The sequence below is a fragment of the Gouania willdenowi genome, chromosome 8 (assembly GCF_900634775.1).
Source record: "Gouania willdenowi chromosome 8, fGouWil2.1, whole genome shotgun sequence".
Classification (NCBI taxonomy): domain Eukaryota; kingdom Metazoa; phylum Chordata; class Actinopteri; order Blenniiformes; family Gobiesocidae; genus Gouania; species Gouania willdenowi.
The window spans coordinates 19,031,960-19,045,521 of NC_041051.1; positions in this window are offsets into that span (position 1 = coordinate 19,031,960).

The following is a 13,562-nucleotide window of genomic DNA, read 5'->3' on the forward strand; positions in this document are numbered from 1 at the left end:
AAAGATCCAGCTATGAGTGAACAGCAGCTGGCTTGCTCACTCGATGTCTGTCTTTTCTGCTGGCTTCAGCGACCAAACCGTGTGTACGTGTGTGTGAGTGTGTGGGAGAAAGTGTGTTTGTAAGTGCTCAGTCAAACTCTCAGGAGGAGGGAACTTAGTGAAGAGCTGATTAACCCTTCGCTACGCCTCTTTAGCCAAAATCACAGTGCACACACACACACACACACACACTCTATTCATAAAAAAATATTCTCTTTCCACTTTTATGATGATAATGAGACAATATTTACTTCATTATTACAATATCCACAGGCCGATGTGGTAAAATCACAAAAAGGAACAAAGAAGTTTCACGTCCAGAACCTGCTCCTCCATGGCATATGATGTCAGTTAGACAGACCGCAAACAGGAAATGAGATAATGAGAAATTACTCTAATTGCTAGTGGCTTTTTTGCAGATTCTGGAACGCTGGTTAGAAAATATTTGCCAAAAGTGTAAAGCATGCTAATCCTACAGGATGTGATGTCAAGGTGAAACCGTACAGTCACCTGAGGAGGACAATGTGTGCTGGGAGCAGCTGGACTGTTGTGATCGGGATTAAATGGTGTTTAGGAATAATGGATGTGAAACAGCGTGAGGGCAGAGGACACAGCACACTTGTACAGGACGGAGTGACGCTGCATAACAAGATGATCGAGAAAAAGAACAGAGCGAGAAGAGCGAGAGGAATGTGGAAAATCACCTCCCCCTTCACGTCTCATAGACAATAAATATGCAAAATTCTTCTGAGTTCAAAAGTCTGCTCTGAAAATGAGGAACAATTTACGAGTCCAATGTGAGCTCTGAAATTCTTTAGAACTCAAGAAAGTTTACATTTAATGAAAAAAATGACACTGAAGCCTTCCTCTCTGTATTTACGTATTCAGTTTTTCCCACTCCTGGATGCTTCACAACACTACTGATGTTGCTATTATGAGCTACATTTTGTTTTTCACTCAAAAACTCATCAACAATGTAGTTTATATTAAAAACACTGTAACCCTATATAGTTCAGTTAAGCCGTGCAGTTTCCTTTTTGCAAACCAAAGACATTGACGTGACGTGGTTTGTGTCAAAAAAGAAAATATCAACTGTTCAAAATTTCTGTAAAGACATTCCAATGATGGATTCAAACAAACAACTTTCTTTTGAAAGTCAGCATTGTGCTCACCCAATGAAAACCAAACAGGAAACATGTACTTTTCAATGCTCAGCCCCAGTAAAGAAAATCAAGTTAGATACACTTCAAGTTCAATTTTCTTTCTTTAAACTCAACAATTTATATATTCATTATTTTCTTCATTCATACATTAATTGAATCATCTTCTGTACCCACATTGTTCTACAGCAGTGGTTCTCATTTGGTCTTTCTTTAGTACAGATTAGAACATCGCTACTTAAAGGGGTACCTGTACTAGTCCTGTATAATACATAAAATATGTAAATAGTGTATTGCCAATAAACAAAAGATTAAAAAACTAAACAAATACATTTAAAGTATTTTTTTAATGATTTTATACCATGGTTGGCAGGATGTGACGTAAAGTGACAGTTGTAGTGCTTTTCTCCACATGTTCTCTATTATTGTTTCATTCATTATACAGACAACACAAGGATGTGTGTGTCGGAGCTACTTTTAACATGTCTAATGTTGTTATTTTGAGCTCTTGTTGCGTATTGGAGCAGAAGTCTCCTCTAGTATAACAAATATAGCAGTTTTAAAACAAAAGATTACCCAACAAAGAGAAAACAGTCAATGCAACCACAAACTTTCTGACATTTTCTGAACGACGTACAAGTCATACACAGTTTGTTGCACAATCTAAACGTGCTTTCCTCACGTTTTTGTGGTCATTCTTTATTAACATGTTGCTAATGTATTAGCAAACAAAGTGACAACAATTACACAGGAAACTGCACAGCCATGCACCACACATGTTTTGGTTAAAATGTTTAAAATCCTACGATTAACCAAATCTTAAAGTAATTTACCATAAGGCTGTAGTTTCTTATTTCCTGTCTTCTATTTACTTTCGTGTCTGTATTCTCATCTGTGAGATCTCTGAGCCATAAAACTATGACAAGTTTATGATCATTGCCTTTACACTTGAAGGCAGTTGGCTGTTTTTGTGAGAACGAGGTCACATTATGTCAAATATAACTAACCTCATTATTCTTAGCGGGAATAAAAAAATAAATAAAAAAAAAAACTTTTAATCTTTGTTTGTTGCAGTCACTCAATGGCTTTTCAGTGATGCAGTGAAGCCAAACTGTGTTTTTAAACAAATCAATGTTCCCAAGGTAGACGTTGAAAGGCCACATCCCGCTGGGATTAGATGATGCCGTCTCATAATCCTTCATTCCAAAGGAAGTCTGTCTCTGTAATGCAGAATAACAGTTTTTGAACAATTACTGTTGCCAAACTATACTTTTGGTGAGCTCCATGTTGTTCTCTTTGTTCTCCTTTGAGACCTTTGAGCTGCACGTCAGGTCGTGATGGGTTATCAAAGGCTGCACGGAGCAGCAAGCACAGCTTTATCATCATTATTTATGTACCAGGAGGTTGGGCTCACTGAGGACAAACAAATCACAACATGGAATGATTTAAAGTTCAGGTTAAAAGTTTATGTAAGCCTCTGAAGACGATAACTTTTTATTAGATGAGTCCATAATATAAGCCTCATAGATCAATAAACCGAAGATCATTTGCCTCAAAAAAAGATGCAAAAGGCCTATTGACATTGTCAGAACAGTTTTGCGCATTGCATTGTGGGATGTGGGGTCTCATAAACAGATGCAAAAAAAGTGTTTTTCTTCATTCTTACCGTGTTTTCTTTGGCAAAGTTTTTGGAGGAAATTAGTTCTTTTTCCATTCTTACCCCAAAATGGACATCCGCCACTGATTTGCCACAACTTTCAGTAACGAAAACAAAAACTTGAAAAGCTTCAAAGTGTTTTTACTTTCAGTTCGTAAAAACAAAAGCTTTTCAAGTTTTTGTTTTCACGGACTGAATGTAAAAACTGTCCATAGGACTCCACATCCCACAATGTCGTGGAGCTCAAAACAAACTTTTACATCTTTTTATAAAGGCACACCGCTGACTTTTTGACCTAAAGAGTTGACCCATATGAGTTATTTTAAATGAATCCTCAGGCCAATTTACAGCGTTTGACAGTATCAATGCTCCGAGCGGGGCTTCCCTCTTGAAATACCGACTATGTAAGTTTGGAGAGACGGACCGTCTTTGGTCAGGTCATGTGACCTGGAGAATGTCTGGAGAAAGTATCACTTTACGGTAGTCACGTGACCACAGGCTCGGATATACTCATTGGGCTTAGGCCTTTGCTAGTATTTTCCCACCTGTTCAACTCCTGTTCATGGCAAGCAAAAAGTTTAAAACTGCTTCCGAGGAGGATAAAAAGAAGCCGCCGAGACCAGGCCCCCTCCGCCGACCCGCCTCACGCCCGGAACCGGACCCCGCCCCGCGCACGCCGGGTTACTCATCCGGCCCGACCCCGGGTCGGCGGCGGCGGCTGCTCCTCCAGCCACGATGCGAGCCCAGCCTCGCTTCGCACCCCAGCCCTACCGACCCAGCCCTTAGAGCCAATCCTTATCCCGAAGTTACAGGTCAACTACTGTCTGCATACACAACCAAAAGACAAGGGAGGCCCGCCCGACTGACTGTTTGTTGATTTTTGCAACAGTGCTGCAGCACCTGAGGCCACTAGGGGTGCTTGATGTGAAAGTTAAAGGTCTAATGCCCCTAGTGCCCAAAAGTTACACATTATGCCTTTAAGCAAAATATCTTTGAATTAGTGATCTCTGAGGCCTAAATTATGTTTTTATTGGATTGAAAAAAATAAATGAGAAGTTCTTCCAGCATGGAGTCAAACATTAAAGTGACTTTGGATGTTCCAATTTGAAGATGGATGACCTCTGACCTGAGGGAATGACACCGTCTTCTGATTATTAAGATGAAAATGGAAACAATGGAGATTCAAAACTCCACTTTTTCTCAGCATTTGTTCAAACTGATGGCCTGTTTCAGCAGATTTTGTCATGTTGGTAATTCAAAATCCTACAATTACTCATCAACACTGAATCCTAGCTTGATAAGGGAGTATTACGAGAATAAATATAAACATTTCTATTACAACTTGTGTCTTTCAGTCTTTTCAGGTTGTCTGGTCTAAATGCATCTGAAGTAAACAGGATTCATGTTACAACACTGTTACTCTTTCTTGCCTTCTGTAAGTTAGCTCATCAGACATCAAAGTTAAAATCCACATCTCAGATTTTTCCCTCCAAAATGTTTCTTTAAACATCAAAGGATTCATTACCATTTACTCACATGCAGGGCTTCAAGTTAATGCCTAGGCTTTTACTGAATTATGTGCACAGCACAGTGTTAAGGTCAATAATATTTGGTAGCAAGCAGAAAAAATATTATAACAAGAACAGCACTTGAAGTCTCTTTTCTGACGTGGATGATCTAATTAAGTTCAGGTGTGTCGTAATTCACCGTTCCTCTTTGTTCACAAAGGAATATCCCAAACACTCCAGACTGCATCACATTCCTTGTGGATTTTCACTCGTTTGGTTCCAGGAAGAAGATCTGGATAAGACACTGAGTTTAGATAATGTAGCAGCAGGTCTGTGCAGCAGACGGCTCGCTCCGTGACACATGGTTCACTGCACCGAGCCAAGACGTCAGGCTGAATAAGATGGATTTAAGTTCAGCAAACACGTTGTTCAGCATGAGCGGCTGGACGTTCATTTTTATTCAAATTAGAAATCTGTTAATCAAACTGTTTCTCAAGGTATCAAGTGTTGGGGATGTGGGTGATGGATTGCAGAATTACAGAAACCTGAAAGTTCAAGCTGTAGTTATTCATCATGGTAGTGAAAAGACTGGGTGGCTGCCATTGCATTATCTCCACTAAAGGCCAAAGGTGTATCACGTTACACCTGATGTGAAATCTAGTCAAAGCCCAAGAATGCAGTTTGATGACAGCATCGGTCCCTGAAAAACCTTTAAACTGATGAGAACATACAGTTGAGTCATAACCAATGGTGCTGAGAGGAATTACATGTGTTACAACAGTTGTGTAAACAAACACTGGACATCAATTTTCACAGGGGAGCTGCTTCTCAGCACCCTCCACCACTGCATCCCATGCAGGCCTCTGCAGATGGTGGGAAAGCCAGAGGGAAATCCCTGAAGGCCTTTAGTCTCCTTTGAAGCCGGATTACATGCAACAGCTATTAAAAGCAGGCCAGTGGAGTGGTAGGATTGCCTGAATTTATAACGTCAACAACAACAAATAAATTCATATATTCGATACATAAAGCAAAGGTTTTTCACTGCATTGAAATACAATGTATATATGTCCCAATATTGTATTACTATAGTTGTTATCCCAAAGCTCTATGGAAACATTTAAACACGTGGGCAACTGGTGGCCCGGGTGCCACATTCGGTCCTCAGTCAAATTTTGTGCATCCTTCCAAATTAATGCAAGAAAATGACTCCAAATTTTACCAAGCAACAGCAAAAAAACACAGAATGACATCAATAATTCACAAAATCACTCCAAAAACACAAAATGACAGAGAATTTTACAAAACAGTAGAGAAACTCATAAAATGACATCAATAATTCACAAAATCACTATAATTACAGCAAAAAAAATACACAAAATGACAGAAAAAAACCCAACAAAAATACACAAAAAGACTATTATACACAAAATTACTCAGAGCCCACATGACAACTACAAAAATACATAAAATTAGATAGAAATATACAAAACGACAATAAAAGTATGTAAAAAAAAAAAAAAAAAACAACAACCCTGAAACAACACAAAATAATCAAAAACACAAAACAACAACAAAAGTTGACAAAATGAGAGAAAAATATGCAAGATGTCGACAAAAACACAAAGAAAGACCTTGTTCTTTCCTGTATTAATGCTCAGATTGGTCATTATTCTAAATGCTAACATAAATGTTGATATTGTGTTTCTGTGGCCCCCAGAAGTTGCCCACCTCAGATTCAGCTCTGTGGCATTCAAGGGCTCCATGGTTTAAATACTGGTCATTGGACTCAATTACTTTGTAAAGTTTTGCATATTATGCTATGTATGATGGAGAATAAAGTTTAGCTTATTTTTCTTTTAATATTCTCTATTCTTGTTAGGGATGACCCGATACAACTTTTTCATTTCCGATATGACACCGATATTGCAGCCTTGCGTATTGGCCGATACCAATATTAATCAAATATCAGCATGAATCATACATTCATTTTTTTTAATAAAAAAATTATTATTATTTATTTTGTAGTGTGGAATGTTAGAAAAGACTTGATCAAGCGATGTCACTCAAACAGACAACAATAGTCAGCAACAGTAGGTATGAGAAAAACTGACCCATTTATTATGAACTAATTGGTTACATAAATATTAACCTTCAACATAATATCTACAGTTTGAATAAAATAAATAATAGATTAATTGAAAAAATAAATTAATTAATTAATTAATTGAAAAAACTAACGATATATCTGGAAATTTTTATCCGATTTTCATTTTCAGGCTAATATCGAACTGATATTCGATATTGATATCGGATCGGGACACCCCTAATTCTTGTGTCTGAACAGTACAAAGGACTGGACACTTTTTCATGGTGTACCCTGTGTTCATGTGTCAGTAAATTAAACCTTAGTAAAGCTTTAAGAGGTCATTCCATGAAAACAGAGTAGGAACCAAAACCCTGCCATGGAAAACAGCCACAAGCTGATCGAACGCACAACTCTGCAGAAAATAAACTCGCAACAGACAGGCGTGCTAAAAATAGCTGATCATATAGCCAGAACCAACAGCTGGATAAAGGAGGGAAAATATTTTCCACTTGCGTGTGTGTCTGGAGTACAACGGTGTCCCCACAATCTGAGACGTTAAGCGGACTGCAGGGTGTGCAGTGCAGCTCCTTTACATTTCCTCTCCAACATTCCCAGATTTCATCAACCATATCTTTCCCATACGTCTGATGAAGCCTCATGTGGCTGTTGTTCACAGCAGTTACACATAATCTGCACCCTCCACATCACCGCCCCTGGTTGTGCACAGGGAGGAGGGGAGGGGGGTGTTAGTCAGGGGTCGACCTCAGACAAAAATAACCTCTTGTTTTCTTGCTGGCAGCCCAGGCGGGGACTTAGTGTTTTCATCTCATTTCATTGCAGAAGTGGAAACAGAACATGCGATAAGCCTGCATATGTTTTTAACTGTTTCAGGTGCCTTTATCATAGCTGGCTAATTTTTTAGAACTTGATAACATCAGTGTGTTTGTTTCGCTTTTTCGGGCTCTTTACAAACATGTCCACCTTTTCCCGCGGGCTTTAAATCAGATATGCATGGGCACAACTTCCTCTGAGATTGGAAAAGTTATAGTTTCAGTAGTTCTGTCTAAAATAAAATCTTTTTTTTCAAAGATTAAGCTATTTTACAATTCTACAAAGGGTAAAACAAAATGGATGTTGTCTGTTAACAAGTGTACAGCCCACAATTGAGGAACTTGTGAAAAGCTTGAAAAGGAAGTTGGCATTCTCTGACCGTGGCGTTCAGCTGGATGTACGGCAATAAAGAGTTGACGACTGTCAACATAACAAAGCATTTGTGCTGCTTTTATGTTTGTGTTATATGCAACGTTAGTTTGTTGAACCACACAGGAAGTGGCACCCATAACCAGGAAGTGGCAGCCTTAAGAATTAGTTGTCCAATAAGCCAAGGCTGCAGTTCTACGAAGCTTTCCCCGTATGCTTCCCGTAACCTCAGATGACATAATTCAATGTAAATGTCACTACAGTGACGTATTGCAACAAACACCAGTAATGATGTCATTAAAAAGTGGAATTAGTGTAACAAAGCTAAACCTACTAAATCCCTCTTAATGCCACATGCTCACACTGAGGCACTGCACTGCATGGGTTTCACGTGCCTCAATGGAATGTTAAAAAACCCTTTAGTTTGTTTAGTATCAAACATCGGAAATTGATTTATATGGTTGGAGACAGCATCCACAATCTTCACCTCAGACCAACATCCACAGACTTAATGAGAAGTGATGCAGTAGCAGCATGACTTTCCTACTCATGTTTATGTCACACTTTCTTATTTACGATTTGTCAGCAGTTCAGTCTTTGGTTGAGCAGGTTACGAGAACATTTGCCGCCTCGAGAGGGGATGAGAAACGGGCTCTGTCTCTCACATCCCTATAACTACCAGGCTCTATTCACCAGATGTCGTCTGAATAATCCACTTTTAGTTTTTTTTTTAGTTTTGTCCACAGGAAAAAAAAAATGGGGGAAATATGCCGGAGTTGGCACAATAGCTACATTTCATCCATTGTCCTAAGGCAGGTAAACATGTTATAACATACATTTAACATACAGTTAAGTAACATTACACATTGAGACAAACATTAAACTGACTGATGACAGAAAACATGATACCACATATACTGTTTCCAATAAAAAATAAAAATAAAAAAAAACAGTCAGGAGTTAAAAGAGCCCAAGAAAAAAGTACACTATTATCTATGGGTGCATGACTGCTATCCAATTTTTGAGAATTGCTTTGAAGGCTGGGTAATTGCCACAGTTTCGGATTTTTAAAAAAAATTAAACATGCATTCAGGAACATCTGATAACTTCAAAATCTAATATGTTGTACTTATTGCAATAATGATACTGTAGAGGCTTCTTGTCAAGAGGGCAGCCATGGTGTAGCATCAGGAACCAGTTACAATCAGTTCCATTTTTTGTATCCGTTATTCTGCCTCGTATTGCCTTTGAGATGATCTGACGTGTTTGTGACCCAATGCGACACAATGGTTGGACAAAACAGTGGACTATCACCATGACTGGACTATTACTGTAATAAGTAGTGGAAAGGAGGAGAAAAAAGCAACGTATAGCAGCTCTGGTGAGTGCTTGAAGCAGTTAAAACAGCTGATTGACTCCACTACTGCTGCTGCTGCCGCATACACACGATGAAACAGTGTTTGTCTGAATCACAATAACAATAGTCCCTTAAATAGCCATGTGTTTTACTGTAATGTGCAGTTTGGCTGAAAACAATAACAACAGTATGTCGATAGCAAAATAATATTGCTTTGGTGATCACTGATCTCCCTTGCAAGAGCGAGGCATGAAGTCTGCGTCTACAGACACGCCTACTCATGAATATGCATAGGCCCCAAAACAGCCTGTTTTTAGAACAGCTCAGAAAGTCACTTTTCAGAAGGCTAAAACTCTGGAAAACAGGCGGGTTTGTGAAAATAAACCTTAAATACTATGTTGTTGGAGTTCTTAGAACAAATGGAGATGGATGAAAAATAGCATAATACCGCCCCTTTAAGTGCTCTCAGTTGTCTGGGACCACGTTATGTGACAATAGGTTGTTATATGACTAAATATCATCGAGTGCATATAAGCCTTCGCTGATTCTGTAGTCAAATAAGGTCTTATATGTTTAAAATTTAATGAAATTTGACAATATTTGAAACAGAGTATACGGCACAGGATGTGATAGAGCCACAGGGATCATCACCTCTAAACAGTGACAATGTGACATCAGATCTAATGGGATCCAACCAGTGATGGCTAAAAGCTCACCTCTGTTAATGCGCCCTCTATTCATCTGATGGACTTCCTGACTCAGCTCTGGTAAACAGTGAAGTTACCCTGATTACACACGTTTCCTTCCTCTACCATTCACAGCAATGCCTGGAATGGCTGCACTATTTACTCAAGCCTGAAGCAGTAAACTGCAGATCCCACACCCACATGGCATGTGCATCATGGGTTACAGAGGCCATGGGTTCCTGGGAGAGGGGATTTTCTAAATCTAGACTGAAAAAAAAGACCCTTCATGAGAGCCATGAGGCACTAATCTGAGCAGGTTTCTTGGCATTTCAAAGGGTTATGATATGGGGTAGATTTGTTGGTTATATTTTGAGAGAATTAAAACACTAAGTTTTGTTACAGAACCCAGGAGCAAACTGACTTATTGAGATGCTTTCATTGGCTTTGGTGGCCCTTTAAACCCGTGCAGAGTTTCCCCCTCCAAGCTGCACTCATTCCCTTTTTAATGGCCTCTAACTTTAAAAACAAACACTGTTCCATCATAAGTGACAGTATCACAATAAATACAGATATTTAATGTAAAAACACAGATTAGAACATGAAATATAGAATGATAACAAGTGTACCAATGTATTAGAAACGTCTGAGTTATTAACTGATGTGCTTAACGTAAATTTCATGCGTCGCCAGAAGGTAACCCACTTTACATTTATCTGTTTATGATGTAGAGGCATTTTTAAGCTAATTATTGATAACTGACTAGTTTTAAAAAACAAAAACACACATCATTTTCTCTGTTGATATGAAAGGAACATAATCAGAAGATAACAGCAGCATCTAGTGGAGAAAAACATAAATGCCCATTTGCTTGATCTGAATAAAACAAGGTGCTAATCCTAAAGTGAAATAGGCTAGCTGATCGATTCATTGAAGAACTTAAATGATATGTATTTCTTGTTATTTTTGAAAAAGAACTGATTTCAGGAGTTTATTACAGTGTGACAGAGGGTTTTATTAAATCAAAGTTCATTGGACAAAATCAGACGTTGGTCAAAAGGTCAGAACACAAAAATAAATCACGTGCACTTTTAGACCAATATTAAATTTAAAAAAAAAAACTTTATTTCTTATGTATAAAAATGTGCAAATTCCACTTAAAGATGAACATTCATCTGAATGTTCATATGTCAGTGCGTGTGATGATAGAAGAAGAATTACTACATGTATGGCCCTGTCGAAAAATGACCCTCATAGAATCAAATAAAGATTTCTACCCATGCAGAGAGAAGTTGCTAATTGACTAGAACAGACATGGGCAACTGGTGGGCTGGGGACCACATGCAATATTTACTTGCGTGGCCCCCAAAAGTAAATGTACAAAATCACTCCAAAGACAAAATCACAGAAAAATAGACAAAATGAGTCAAAAACCATACAATTTCACAAAAAGCGCACACTAAAACACAAAAGATGACTCCGATTATTGACAAAAACAGTAAAACGACACCAAAACGACACATGAATGATTCTATTTCTATAATAATTTTACAGGCCTTTTTCAATTAAACAAAGCATTTGTTGAACTAAGACCATTCATTAGCTAAGAAATTCCCACTTGCCAACAGTATACCTTATTTACTCTTGAAGACAACAAATAATTAGACAAAACAAAGCCATCTAAACCCTCAGTGATAAGAAGGTGTTCACACCAAACTTCTATATTGGCGAGCAGTGAGTAGTCAGATGGCTCCTTTGAGGAGGTTTCATTTATATCGCAAGTGTTGTTTCACACAGTGATCATCTTATAAACATTTCATTCCATATGCCCTCCGGCAGCTGAGGCCTAAAAATGGAGCCAAGTGTGACGCTAGCAGACCGCCATCATATCAGTCAGTGATTCTCTCCCCTGGAGGCCAATCATTGGAGGGAATCCATCATGATTCAGCAGGATGTTATCTGTTCAGAGACGACAGCCATACAGAAGTAGCTGTAATAATTAAACGAAGCCAAAAAACGTGTGTAAAGAGAAATTAAATTGAGTTATTTTGAGCAGGGGTGTCCTGTTACAACTTGTTTTTAAACTTCCAATACCATACTGATATTACAGCCTTGAGTACTGGCCAATAATGTCATTGATCCAATACGATTGCACGATTCATACACACTGTTATTCCTTTTTTTGAATATTGGTGTTTGAAAGTAATTGGTTTTCCCTCAACAACATTAGTATTATTCATCCATTGTTGGAATTATTGTGCACCTAAAAAATGGTATATTTAGGCCTGAGCGCCACGAGCTGGCAAAGGGCCTATTGCTCTTTTAGTGAGGGAAGGGGTGGAGCCTATGCAAATGCCACGTGCCACGAGCCTTGTCATGTCATAGCCATGCCCCCACGCTGTCCGAAAATGTATAGTTCATCATACTCAAAAAGGGGAAACATTGTTATTGGTTTGGATGATTATTCTTTCTTTCTTTCTTTCTTTCTTTCTTTCTTTCTTTCTTTCCCGGCGTCTGAACCAACTCACCTACTTTTCACCTACTGAACCATTATGTAGAGTCTCAAAAATTCAAACAAAATTCAATCACGCGCTTCTCTAATTTCTGGCTATTTCCGATTTTAAAAATGCAAAAATTCGATGCACCCCCAAGTACGCCAAAAATTCTAAAACTTTTGACCGCTAGTGTATATTGTACAAAGGTATTGCATTTATAATATACATATAGATAGATATTGCGCGCCCCTGAAAACAGGAAAAAGCGGGTCAAAAAATGGATGGATGGATGAATACAGTTAGTACAATATAGTGATCCAAAATATATTTTACCCTGTGGTAGCTCAACACTTCTGTAATATTCCACGATTGAATAGAATAAAACAAATAAATAAAAAAATAGAAGCTTGAAAAACGATTTAATCCGATACTCTTCCTTTTTTTGTTGTTGCTGATATCGGATTGGGACACCCTTAGGTTTGAAGCAAATGTTTATACCTTGTTAAAAAAATCACGCTACTATATTAGGCATGTTCGGTTGAAAAATTCCTAATAGCCTTTAGGTATTTGTAATTTTAAGAAATACACGATCGATTTTTACTCAGAAGGAAAGAACTGCAAAACGACAAGAAGTTGCAATATTTTCGACAACTTTTTAAGCCTGTGAAAACAGTTCGGTTGTCTTTGAGCTCATTTTCTGGATCATAAGCGATTGCCTGTGACTTCTGATTTCCTGAAAGCAACAAGCGATGGAGTCTGCGACCATGGGGGTGTGACTGTAATGTCACCTTGTACCTGATCATAGCTCAGAATACAGTAACATATAAATATGCTTGACTTATAAAGGTGTTCCTCACAATAGTCAAACACATGAGGCATGTTTACATTGAACTTTACTAAAAACAGCAGCTGTGGACAGAAATTCAACAGATGAATCCAGCAAAGCTGTGAAAGTATTGCCAAATGTCTGCACAGACAGAGGGAGACAGTTCTGAGCTACGGTGAAATACTGTCCTGACAAAAGCTCGGGACAATTAGAGCATCAACCGCAGGAAAAAGAAAGGTTGGAATTGGACAGATTGATCACGTTGGAACACACTGTGACAAAGAAAGATTAGAAATGCTCACGTGTGCATTTCACGTGACGTGACATCTTCTCCTGCTCATTAGAAGGTACGTGATGAATGAGCAGAGGTTTAAAGATGACTGAAATTTCCTACCAAGTAGAAGTACTGTTACTTTATTTAAATTGTACTCAAGTGCCAGTAAGTCATCCATAAACTACTACAAGTACAAGTAAAAAGTAGCTCAATTAAATAGTACTGAAAGTTAAAGTTACTAAGTTACTTTTTGGTAATAAATCTTGCCACGGTTCCC